Genomic DNA, 11910 nt, shown 5'->3' with positions numbered 1-11910 from the left:
GGGGTGACAGAAAAAGACCTAATTGTTCCATCCTGAGAGAATGACTAATATTGAGTTGCTTTTACTTTGCCAAGTCATCAAGGCAAATTCCAAAACTAATTTCTTAACACAGTCTCCCTTGATATGCAGATTAAGGATTTTTGCTGTTCACTTTCCCTCCAGGACTCTCTTCTCCACCTAGTTTTATAACTATGGCAGCTATGAATCTCAGTCTACAGACCCATTTTTAACTTAAATTTTTTTCTAACTTTAAACCTAATATATTTTTAAACTTTAGAGCTAATTTAATCTGCTCCAGAGTCCCTAATCCACAGAGATGATAAAGTAAATCCCAAACAGTCCTAGAGGCCCTAGTGTCAAGGCAGCTCCAGAATTCAGGGTGTTAACTGGATTTCCAAAATGGGAAAGCAGGCTCTCACCATCTGTCCATCGTGGGCATGACTAAGGTCTGTGATTTCTACCCAGTGGTGATTTGGTGGCTGTCGTATTCCAGGCACTGGTTGACATCCAGCCTCTAAGGTATGCTACCCAAATGCAGCACCAAGCAGAACGACATGTATCCATGCTCTCTCTGGGAACCTCTCCCTACCCCTATTTTCTTTTGATTCTTGAACATTCTCCCTTTCTTCTACACCAAAGTGATTCCCAAAGGTCCCTCCACTTCTCTGTCCCTTCCCATTCCCTTTCCTTCAGGATAAATATGGCAGTCTCTTAGATGGACTTTGGCTTTTACAAAATATGCACCTCCTCTTCTCCTCTTGGCACAAAGAGAAGTGTCTATCTACCCAAAAGGAAAAAAAAAATAAAAGAAAAGAAAAGGAAAACAATTAGGTACTTCAGTTTTTTTTAAATCTAATAGAGGGGCACCTGGGTGGCTCAGTCAGTTAAGTATCTGACTTAGGCTCAGGTCATGATCTCAGGGCCCTGGGATCAAAACCCATGTCAAGCCTCCCTACTCAGTGGGGAGTTTGCTTATCCCTCTGTCCCTCCCCCTGCTCATGCTCCCTCTCTCTCTTTCTCTCTCTCAAATAAATAAGTAAAATATTTTTAAAAATTAAAAAATAAAAGTCTGTTATTCTCTCATCAAACAATGATTTTCCTCCCACAAGGAAAATTTACTCCCCATCTAGAGCTCATCCAGAATAAGATGGAACCAAGTTTCTATTCTGAATTACAAAGAGTAACCAGCATTAATTTAAAGTCTGGTTAGGCTTATTTGTCCTAATGTTTGCAAATACTGAGCAGGTAAGCTTGGGTACAAGGCAAATTTTCTACCTCCAAAAAGGTACTATCTCCCCCTTAGAGAAGTTCTGTCCAAACCCACTAGATTCATTCCAACCAGGAAAATTATTTAGTTATTAATTCAATAAGTATTTATTGAATGCCTATTATGTGATAGGCACTGTTCTAAGTACCATGTTCTAATAAGACAGTGACTGTTTGAATGCCTACTATGTGGTAGGTACTGTTGTAAGTAAAGTTCCAATAAGACAGTGACAAAAATCCCTCACTTCATGGAGTTTACATACTAGTGATGAGGATAGTCAACAAAGAAAGAAAAAAGATACATATATATGTGTGGGTGTATATATGTGTGTGTATATATATGTATATATATACATATATATATGGTGAACTCTATGGCATATCACATAGGATAAGTTCTAAGGAAGAAAATTAGTCAAAAAGAGGATGTCCTTAAACTGTCATCTGGAAGGGGCTGAGAGTAGAGTGAAGAGGAGGGAGATTAAAAATTTTTTAATTGGGTGGCCATAAAAGGCCTCAGCTCTATGGGCCAGATACTCCTTTGATGTTTTGATTAATTATGGGGAAGATAGAAGGGGGAAGACGAGACTGAACAACTCTATGAGGCTTAAAATATGTCGAATCAATTCTAACAAATAGTGGGTTTGTTCTCTACCTGACTCCAACTTTAGCCATAACTCTTTACCACTAAGTCAACACCTTTCCTTGTACCAAGAAATTTCTTGTATCAAGAAATTTCTTGTATCAAGAAATGGGGAGTCCTGCACTGCCACTCCAACCACCTCTGCAGCTGGGCCCCACGAATCCACCACCGCAGCCGCCACCCTGCGGACATGGCCTCAGGTGCCACGCCCACGGCAGGGAAGGGTGAAATAATTGGTAGAACAGGCCTGGATGATCCAGAAATCTTAGAAGGAAGAACTGAAAAATATATGGATACTCCATTTGGCAAGCCTTCCAGTGCCTTAATTTGGATGTCGGTTGTGTCCTCCTTGCAAGGCATGGGAGACAGCATACTATCATGCCTTCAAAAGTCAACTACCAGGCGAATATCTGGTCTCCGAAGGGCAAGGGCTGTATACACGTCGTAGTGACCCCAGCTTGCAGCTCCTGAGGGAAGTGATTCAGCCCAGCGATATCGTCTATTGATCAGTTAATCGACAGGATCACTAAAAGGCCTCAGACCTTCTATAATGGAACTCATTCCAGTACCAGAGGAGTGTGCCATATTCCCATAGCCATTCTGCCCCAAAACGAGAGAGCTCCTCATACAGATTGCTAAAATGTTAGGACTCCGGTGTCACTCAAAAGGGACAATGGTCACAATCAAGGGACCTCGTTTTAGTTCCCCGGCAGAAAGCATCATGTTCCACACCTGGGGGGCAGATGTTGTCAACACAACCACAGTTCCAGAGGTGGCTGTCGCTAAGGAGGCTGGGATTTGCTACGCAAGTATTGCCATGGCAACAGATTATGACTGCTGGAAAGAGCATGAGGAACCGATTTTGGTGAACTGGGTCCTAAAGACCCTGAAAGAAAATGCCAATAAAGCCAAAAGTCAATTTCTCATGACCGTACCTCAGATAAAGTCCATGAAATGGTCAGAAACCCTCCATAACCTGAAGAATAGGGCCCAGTTTTCTGTTTTATTACCAAGATATTAAGCTAGCATGGCTGCCTAGGAGACAAGAAGACTTCCTAATTCCAGTCGTTTGAGAAATTTTGGCTTAACCTGGAAAAAACATGGAAAAGACATGCAGCCCTCATGCCCTTACCTGCTAAGGAAGAACATGATAAGACAAGAAGACATGCATGAATCAGAATGCCTTCTAGAAGGCTTAGATTGCTTCAGAAAATGACCCGTAAATGTGGAAAAAATCTGACACTTCAGGAAAGAAAGATAAGACCCCATTTACCCTTCCCCCAGTAAATTTGTAATAATAAAGTGTGGGAGGTAACATCCAGTTTCCTATGTTACCCAAAGAAATATGAAGAAGAAATGGGAATTCCTAGGCTATTTATTAGTGTTACTGTAAATTTGTACAGTCTTTTTGGAGGGCAGTTTGCTAATATATCAGGAGGCTTAAAAATACTTATACCCTTTATGCTGGTTACTCTACTCCTAGGAATTTATCTTTAAAAAATTATCAGAGATACAAAGAATTGTGTATAAGGAAAGATATCTAATATACCATTAGTTAAAATAGTAAGTCTTCAGAACAATCTGAGTATACAACAGTTGGAGGTAAATTATGGCATAGCTCTAATTGGATTGTGAAGCAATCAATTGAAGATCATGTTTTCACACAATATATAAATGTCCTAGAGAAATGGCCGCTCTAAAATATTTTTTTTAGAGATATGTGCACACATTTTTTAGGGATATGTGCACACATTTTGCATTGCTAATTTTGTTTTAAAGTTCTACATTAACTCACAAAAAGACCAGAAGTGAATATATAATCTTTTGTTACTGTATTTGGGGTTGAGACATTGAATCATTTTAATTTTCTTTATATTTTTCTGTGTCCTCACATTTTTTTACAATGAATATAATCAAATAATAAAGTTGTCTTAAAAATAAAAAAGCCCAGGGGCACCTGGGTGGCTCAGTGGGTTAAAGCCTCTGCCTTCGGCTCAGGTCATGATCCCAGGGTCCTGGGATAGAGCCCTGTGTCGGGCTCTCTGCTCAGCGGGGAGCCTGCTTCCTCCTTTCTCTCTGCCTGCTTCTCTGCCTACTTGTGATCTCTGTCAAATAAATAAATAAAATCTTTAAAATAAAAAATAAATTAAATAATTAAAAAGCCCAGCTCTTGAAAAAGAAAGAGAAAGAAAGAAAGAAAGAAAGAAAGAGAAAGAAAGAAAGAAAGAAGAAAGAAAGAAGAAAGAAAGAAAGAAAGAAAGAAAGAAAGAAAGAAAGAAAGAAAGAGAAAAAGAAAAAAAGGGAGAAGGCAATAGTGTGCTCACTAGCATAAAAGACACTGGCTAGCTATACTGATCCCTGCACCAAGTATCAAGCAAGCAGAGGAAAAGGTGCCAACCAAACTGAGATTCCTCTGAGACCAGAGCAGCTCCACTCTGTTACTGTCTCTGGTAACATAACCTTTGTGAGTACTATCCTCCAGCAAATATAACTCCTAACTTTCTAATATTTCTCCTTTGAAACTAGGCAGGATTATGTTTAGGCATGTGATGGGGTCTGGTCTTTGCTGAAACAACATATCCCCACATGTGCTCCAGACCATCAAAGACAGTGTGATGGTTAATTTTACGTGTCAACTTGGCTGGACCATGGTGCTCAGATTGTAAACAAACATCGTTATTTTGAGTGTGTTTTGGGGGATGAGGTTAACCTTCCAAACTGGTAGACTTTGATTAAAACAGATTATTCTCCACAATGTGAGTGGGCTTTATCTAATTAGTTGAAGGCATGAATAGAATAATGAGTGACCTCCTCTGAGCAAGAAGGAATTCTGTAACTCCTTCCTGGGTCTCCAGGCTACCAACCCATCCTGCAGATTTTGGGTTGCCCACCCTCCATAATCATGTGAGCCAATTTCTTAAAATCAATCTCTCTCTCTCTGTCTCTCTCTTTCTCCTTCCCTTCCTTCCTCTCCATCTCTCCATCCTACTGGTTCTGGTTCTCTGTAGAATCCTGACTAATACACAGAGATAATCGTTATTTGGAGTGTTTGGGGGTGTCTGATCCAGGCAGCTTTTGTGATTGGCTATAAAAGAGTCTTCCCCAAAATCGTGAAAAGTATCAATTTAGGGTTTTCATAGCTGTGATAATCCCCATTTGTCCCAGCACAAAATAATCCCCATTTGTTCTGGAGGAGGCAGGGTCACTGTGAAGAACGATGTGTTTCTAGCTTTCCGGCCAAAGGAAGGTAAGCAACCGATTCTACTTCTTTCCCTTCTTTTATCAGGTTCAATAGTACTCAATAAATCATTCTACCACATAAAACCATGTGTTTTTGTCTTTACCACTAAAGTGCAAACTCCTCAAGGGCATGAACCATATGCTGCATAGACCATCACTATAGCACCAACACACCTAGGACAATAAATCACACGTAGCAGAAGCTCCATAAATAGTTGTTAGAGAAAGGAAAATTGACCAAGCTGTACACTGAGACACTAAATGGGAAAAGCTGACCTAATTTAACCCCAAGAACTAACCCAAGCATGCAGGTGTATGTGGTTTAATTTTGCATACCTTCTCTGAAAAATTACTTACCAAGCAAAACTTCACACACTGTGGTTATAAGGATAAATTTTTTCACTGGCTCCAGTTCACATGGTTTAAATAGCATTTCTTCTTGCTATGAACTTTATTTTTATTTGAAACTCCATGAATGTGAAACCATTTGAATCAAACCAGATGCAAGCACTTGAAATGCCCTGCTAGTTCCTTTCAGCCTCTTTTACTTTTACTTGTGAAACTGAATTTCACTTCAAGTATGCCCTCATCTAGGGGTGCCCTTTTCTTCTGATAGTCTTTCAAACCCCTCCACTCTTACTAGCTATTTGGGTGGAAAATCAAAATAAACTTTAAAAAATTGTTTTACCATTATTCCTTAAAGACAAGATTTTTTTCTTTGGCAATTGGAAAATAATACAGAAATAAATGAGTATGCACATTACATGTATGTGTGCTGTTTGCACACTCCGCTCACTCACATACACCCAAAAATCCTCTTAGTTCACTGTACTTTACATGGACCTATAATAATAGGCCAGTTCGGGAATGATGTCTGCCCTAACGTCAACAGAAACGTGAGGACAAAGTTTTCCATTTCCACATACACTATGTTTGGGTATGTAAGCTTCCAATGTGGTTGGCATATGAGAGGCAAGTAATTCTTGTTCCAGATTCAACTTGGAGCCCCATCCTAGCCTAAGCATTAATTGTCGTTTTGCTTTTATAATGTAAGATTCGGATCTAGAAAACAAATGGATTATTTGCAACTGTAGCTTAACCTTCTAAACTCTTCCCATTTTTCACTCAAACTCTACTTTGGAAATCCTGTCTTTAACGTAAAGGACCTAGCTATGAGAGTCCAGATACTGGACTCGTGACAAAAACTGTCAATTTTTCATCCAAGCGCCAAAGGGAATGACCTCCATTAGAGTGAGATCTGCTAGATTCATTTTAGAAGCACCCACATTTCAAGCATACGTTCTTATGCACAAACAACCAAAAGATGAAAAGATCTCTGTATGGCATCCGCTTAGAAGAAATATTTTATTTAAAGTATAACATGAAAAATTATGATTTACATGAACATATGGGCACATAGGAGGAAACAGTAATTTTTTTCAGATCCAAGATGGGAAATCACACAGAAAAACAATGAAATGCTGTCCCTTTGTCCTGTTTGTTCTTCTGAACTACCATTGCAGCTCAAGCAGGAGGAGAGAGTGAAGCAGGGGTTGTAGCTCAGGGAAGAGGAAAGAAAAGCAGAGGCTGCTGCCAGCTGAGTTCGTGGCCTTGCAAGGTCTATGGAGTGACCTGGCCAGGTACCACCAACAGTTCTGCTGTAATATCCAGAACAGAGACTTCCACCACAGAACTACTGATCACACATATCCAATGTCTACCACATGCAAAGTGCTTTGGAAGCCTCATTGATCCCCTTGACCATCCTTTTTTTACTAGGCATCATTGCACTCATTTTTAAAATGAGGAAAGGGGAGTTAAGCAGAAGCAAGTGATGAGCGCTGGGTGTTATACGCAACTAATGAATTGTTGAACAGTACATCGAAAACTTATAATGTACAATATGCTGGCTAACTGAATATCATAATAATAAATAAATAAATATGAAATAAAGAGATGCCTCGAAAAGGAAAAAAAGAAAAAAGGCAAGCAGGCTACCCCTGCCCCCAGTCACAGATGTAGTAAGTGACAGGTATGGATTCAAATTCCAGAACTTGCCTACTTGAAAGTCCATGCTATTTCTACTATTACAGCCTGGAAGAACAGAGCACCTGAGCTTTTCTCTTTTTTAATAGTCCTCTTCCGGGACCTCTTTCTTGGTGATTCCAGATCTGTATATTTCCTAGCCCATTTTAAATGAAAGATCCTTAATTTTTCATGTACCAGTTGATGATCAAAGCAGCAAATTCTATTTAAGGAAAACAAAATAACTAGAGAGGGGAAAAAGAAAGTCTTACGCTTTCTATTAAAAGCAAACAAACAAAAACAAAACAAAACAAAACAAAAAAAATGGGGATTGGGCTCCTGGGTGGCTCAGTGGGTTAAAGCTTCTGCCTTCAGCTCAGGTCATGGTCTCAGGGTCCTGGGATTGAGCCCCATGTCAGGCTCTCTGCTCAGCAGGGAGCCTGCTTCCTCCTCTCTCTTTCTCTGCCTGCCTCTCTGCCTACTTGTGATCTCCGTCTGTCAAATAAATAAATAAAAGTGCTTAAAAACAAAAACAAAAACAAAACAGGGGGTGGGGAGTAAGCCTCTGTTATGGTTTGGAATAATAGCTCCCAAAGAAAAACATGTTGAAATCCTAACCCCAGTACCTAAGAGTATGACTTCATTTGCAAATAGGGTCTATATAGAGATAATCAGGTTAAAATGAGGTGTTTTTATAAAAAGGAAAATTTTGGACACAGAGACAGATACATATAGAGAGAAGACAACATGAAGCACACAGGGAGAAGATGGCCAAGGGACTAGGTTGATTCCTCTACAAGTCAAGAGACACCAAAAGTTGCCAACAATGCTCCAGAAACTGGGAAGAGGCAAGGAAGGATTCCCCTGCAGGTTTCAGAAGGAGCATGGCCCTTAATTTTGGACTTCTAATCTCTAGACCTGTGAGACACTAGTTTTCTGTTGTTTTAAGTCACCCAAGTTATGGTACTTTGTTATTGCAGCCCTGAAAAACCTTATTCACAAAGAATGAAAATAAAGGATAACAAACCCTTGCTATTCCCGGTATGATCCTGGGACCAGCAGCTCCTGTGCCACCTGGGAACACCGTGGGGCTCAGACCAGACCTACTGACTCGAACCTGCTTTCACCAACCTCTCCAGGTGATTCACAGATGCACTCAACCTGGAGAAGCACTATCATAGAGAAACAGAATTGCAAATTGGATGGACAATACCCCTTGATTTGTAGCTCAGAAAAAAAGAACAGATAAAAGCACTGAGATAGGACACTTCTGAACTGTTTCGGGAGGAACAGAGGCTCGGGCCGCCCACTGGAAGAGGGAGAAATGTGTGTGGCTAGGCAGGAAGTGAATGTCTTTACCAGCAACAACTAAAAATATACCTAATAAATATGCAGGAACCTGGGATGACCAAGGCAGAGACAACAGAAGACCCAGGATGACCTTGGCAAGGAAAATCTTAAAGTGGGTTCAAAACCAGAGGAAACTAAGAGGCAAGTCTGAGTGACAAAGGACAGAAGCAGGAGTGTGTGGGCAGGCGCTGGGGAAAGGAAGCACATCTTCCTCTTGTGCAAATAACCAGGGGACTCAGAAGATGTTTGGGACACCCAGAACTCTTAGTTGTCACATGCTTGTTACAAAGCCCTCTCGTAGATTCCCATAATGTTAACTTTGTACTCTGAATTAGGACTTTTCTTTTTCCCAAAAGTACTGAATGAAGAGTGTTTACCAAGGGGAAGCCCCGGACCATCCAGCCAACTCTTGCCCAGGTCCTCTGGGTCAAGGCTGGAACTGGACTGGCTGCTTCCCAATCACACGGGCCAGACTCAAGTTGGACCCCACCGCTCAACTTGTGGGCCCTTATTCAACACACACAGGAAGATAAGTGACATAAAATAAGGGAGACATGACCAATCCCAGCTGAGATGTGGAATGAGGGATGAAAATGCAAAGAGTGTGTTCCAGATGGTGAAAGTTACAGGGAAGAAACTTCTTAATCTGAGACTCAGCTTAGGGGACCTCTGGAAAAGAGAAAATGGGAACTAAATGCCCAGAGACTGAAAACAGGTTGGTGAAGGCTGACCTTAACAGTTGCTTTGCTCTAAGCAGGTCTACATCCCATCTAATGACAAAATTCTAATCAAGATGATAAATGGTCCACACAGCTTCCATTTGAGAGCTATAGATTCCTTCTCCTTTCCTTCTCTCATGCATGGACACCACATGTCAAAAATCAATATAATACAGTAACAAAGCAAAACGTGAATCTTTTCCTGGAAATAACCTCAATCTCTAGGTTGTCTCCAAATTCTTAATTTTAAATCTCTCAAAACATAGAATAAACCATTGAGTCACACATGAACTTGTTTCTTTTAACTCTGACAAAATCAATTTATCCATCCATTTTTAATTCTACACTTTTAACTTTATAGCAATTAAAATACTCATTGAGATGAAAAATTTGAAAGGACACTCCAATAGAAAATTTGTGACCCCAAAGATATCTGTTTTATAGATTAGTGTGATTGTTGAAAATAGTTGTCCATAATTATTGCATATGAGTTTACTTGGGATTCTTATTTGGGGGAATAACTAGGGGAGATGGCCAAGAAAATTTGTTTGACTAAGATGGACATTCTAAATAGCCCACTTTGAGAACAAATGAGATTGGCATATCAACACTTAATAACTATAACACAGACTGCAAAAAAATTGAAAGGCAGAAAAGAAACATTTTTTCCTCTGGAAATGCTATCTTCCACCACCCTCCCCACCCCACATGCAGCCAAGATGCCTCTCGTTTTTTAATACAGGAAACATTTGTGGGACAAATGTAGACTAGGAAGAATTGTATCATGCTCCCAAGTCAGCTAAATTTGAAATAAATCAAAAGTTAAGATACCCTTGTCCTGATACTCTTGAACTGTTTCTTCCTCTCTGCTTGTCATTTTTTTCAAGGCCCAGTTTAAAAACTCCAGCCGTCCATGACCTCTCTCTCTTCTGGATTTCACTCTGAATTGTCTGAACTGATGGTCTGTTTCCTTTCACTGATACGCATTTTTATGCATATGCGTACATGTTTTGGAGAAAAGAAGATGAATGTCTTCAGACATGGGGTTTGGAATCTTGACATTAAAACTAGATGATTAGTAACACACTTAATGTTATTTTATGAAAGTCTGATTCAAATAGTACCAGAGGGCTCAAGCTGAAATGATGCATTTTCAGTAGAAAGACTGCAGCTGAAATGGTCTACCAGCATTGGCGTGTCCCACCCTCACGCAGCCAGCCTCAGAAGTGATCTGCTTGCACATGAGAAACTCCTCGGACTAAAAGGAGTGTCAAGAGGGTGGCTGGGCTTTCTCAAATGTTCTAGTATCAAGAGTTTGATCACTTTTCATGTGTATACACCATGGTTGATCTTTCCCAAGGAAACCCAGGAGCATTCACAGCATTGAAGAAACTTTTCTCAAAGGCAAAAATGAACCCAAGATGTCATAAAAGGAGCTTCCAAACTGCCAGCCTTGTCTTGGCTAAATGTTCCTATGTAACCGTGGGCTTATGACTTAACACTATCTCATTGCATGCTCTCCAAGCAGTCGGAATGAAGAAGGGAAAATTATGTGCAGCAAAATCATACAATGCATTTGCTTCATATGGAGACTGGCATGTATTATCAGTAGACGTCTCACTCGGAATGAGCCTTTCAGGACAGCCAGGAACAACTTCACCTTCATTATAATGTGCAGCACCATCACTGCTAAGCCAGTTTTCTCTCTCACCCTCTCCATTCCTCTTTCTCTCTCTCCCTCCCCCTTCTCTCCCTCTCTCGATGTCTCTCTCAGTCCCTGTCTCACTCATGCCTTCCTTCCCTCCCTCTCTTTGAAGCAAATTACACATGTAACACTTTCATAAATGTTAAAAACAGAGCTATGTGTTTTATGATTGTTTTGGCATTGCTTCATACCACCGCTCAGCCATTCCTCCTCTTCAAACTTGATGAAATCACAATGATTCATAAGTTTTGGGGAGAATGGTTGTGTGATACACTCTTGAAGGAGCAATAAGCCTATTATAATATCCAAATAAATGGGTTTTAAAAGAAGAGAATAGCTGCATCCTTAACTAAATCAAATGTGACAGATTCATACAAGATTTTGTGTCATTTCTGGTTCCATATGAATTTTAAGAGTGTTTGTTCCAGCACTTTGAAAAATGCCAGTGGTGTTTGGATTGGAATGGCATTGAAAGCATAGATTGCTGTGGGCACCATAGACATTTTAACAATGTTTACTCTTCCAATCCATGAACATGGAATATTTTCCCATCTTTTTGTCTTCTTCAATTTCTTTCATGAGTGTTCTCTTGTTCCTCGAGTACAGATCCTTTACCTCTTTGGTTAGGTTTATTCCAAGGTATCTTATGGTTTTTGGTGCTATTTTAAGTGGAATCGATTCTCTAATTTCTCTTTATACAGTTACATTGTTAGTGTATAAGTAAGCAACTCCTTTATATGCACTGATTTTGTATCCTGTACACAATGGAGTATTACTCAGCCAACAGAAAGGATGAATACCCAACTTTTGCATCAACATAGACAGAACTGGAGGAGATTATGCTAAGTGAAATAAGTCATGCAGAGAAAGTCAATTATCGTATGGTTTCACTTGTTTGTGGAACATGAGGAATAGCATGAAGGACATTAGGAGAAGGAAGGGAAAAATGAAGTTGGGGAAAT

General features: G+C 40.0%; 1 pseudogene; it reads left to right on the top strand.

Annotated features, from left to right (window-relative positions):
* Positions 1 to 2099: 2099 nt before the first annotated feature.
* LOC116872415 lies at positions 2100 to 2930 on the top strand (annotated as a pseudogene).
* Positions 2931 to 11910: the final 8980 nt, after the last annotated feature.

Source organism: Lontra canadensis, unplaced genomic scaffold (genome assembly GCF_010015895.1).
Source record: "Lontra canadensis isolate GAN:19392208 unplaced genomic scaffold, GSC_riverotter_1.0 scaffold29, whole genome shotgun sequence".
In the NCBI taxonomy this organism is placed as follows: Eukaryota; Metazoa; Chordata; class Mammalia; order Carnivora; family Mustelidae; genus Lontra; species Lontra canadensis.
Note: the sequence above shows the minus strand (reverse complement) of the source record. Positions and strands in the feature narration are given on the sequence as shown.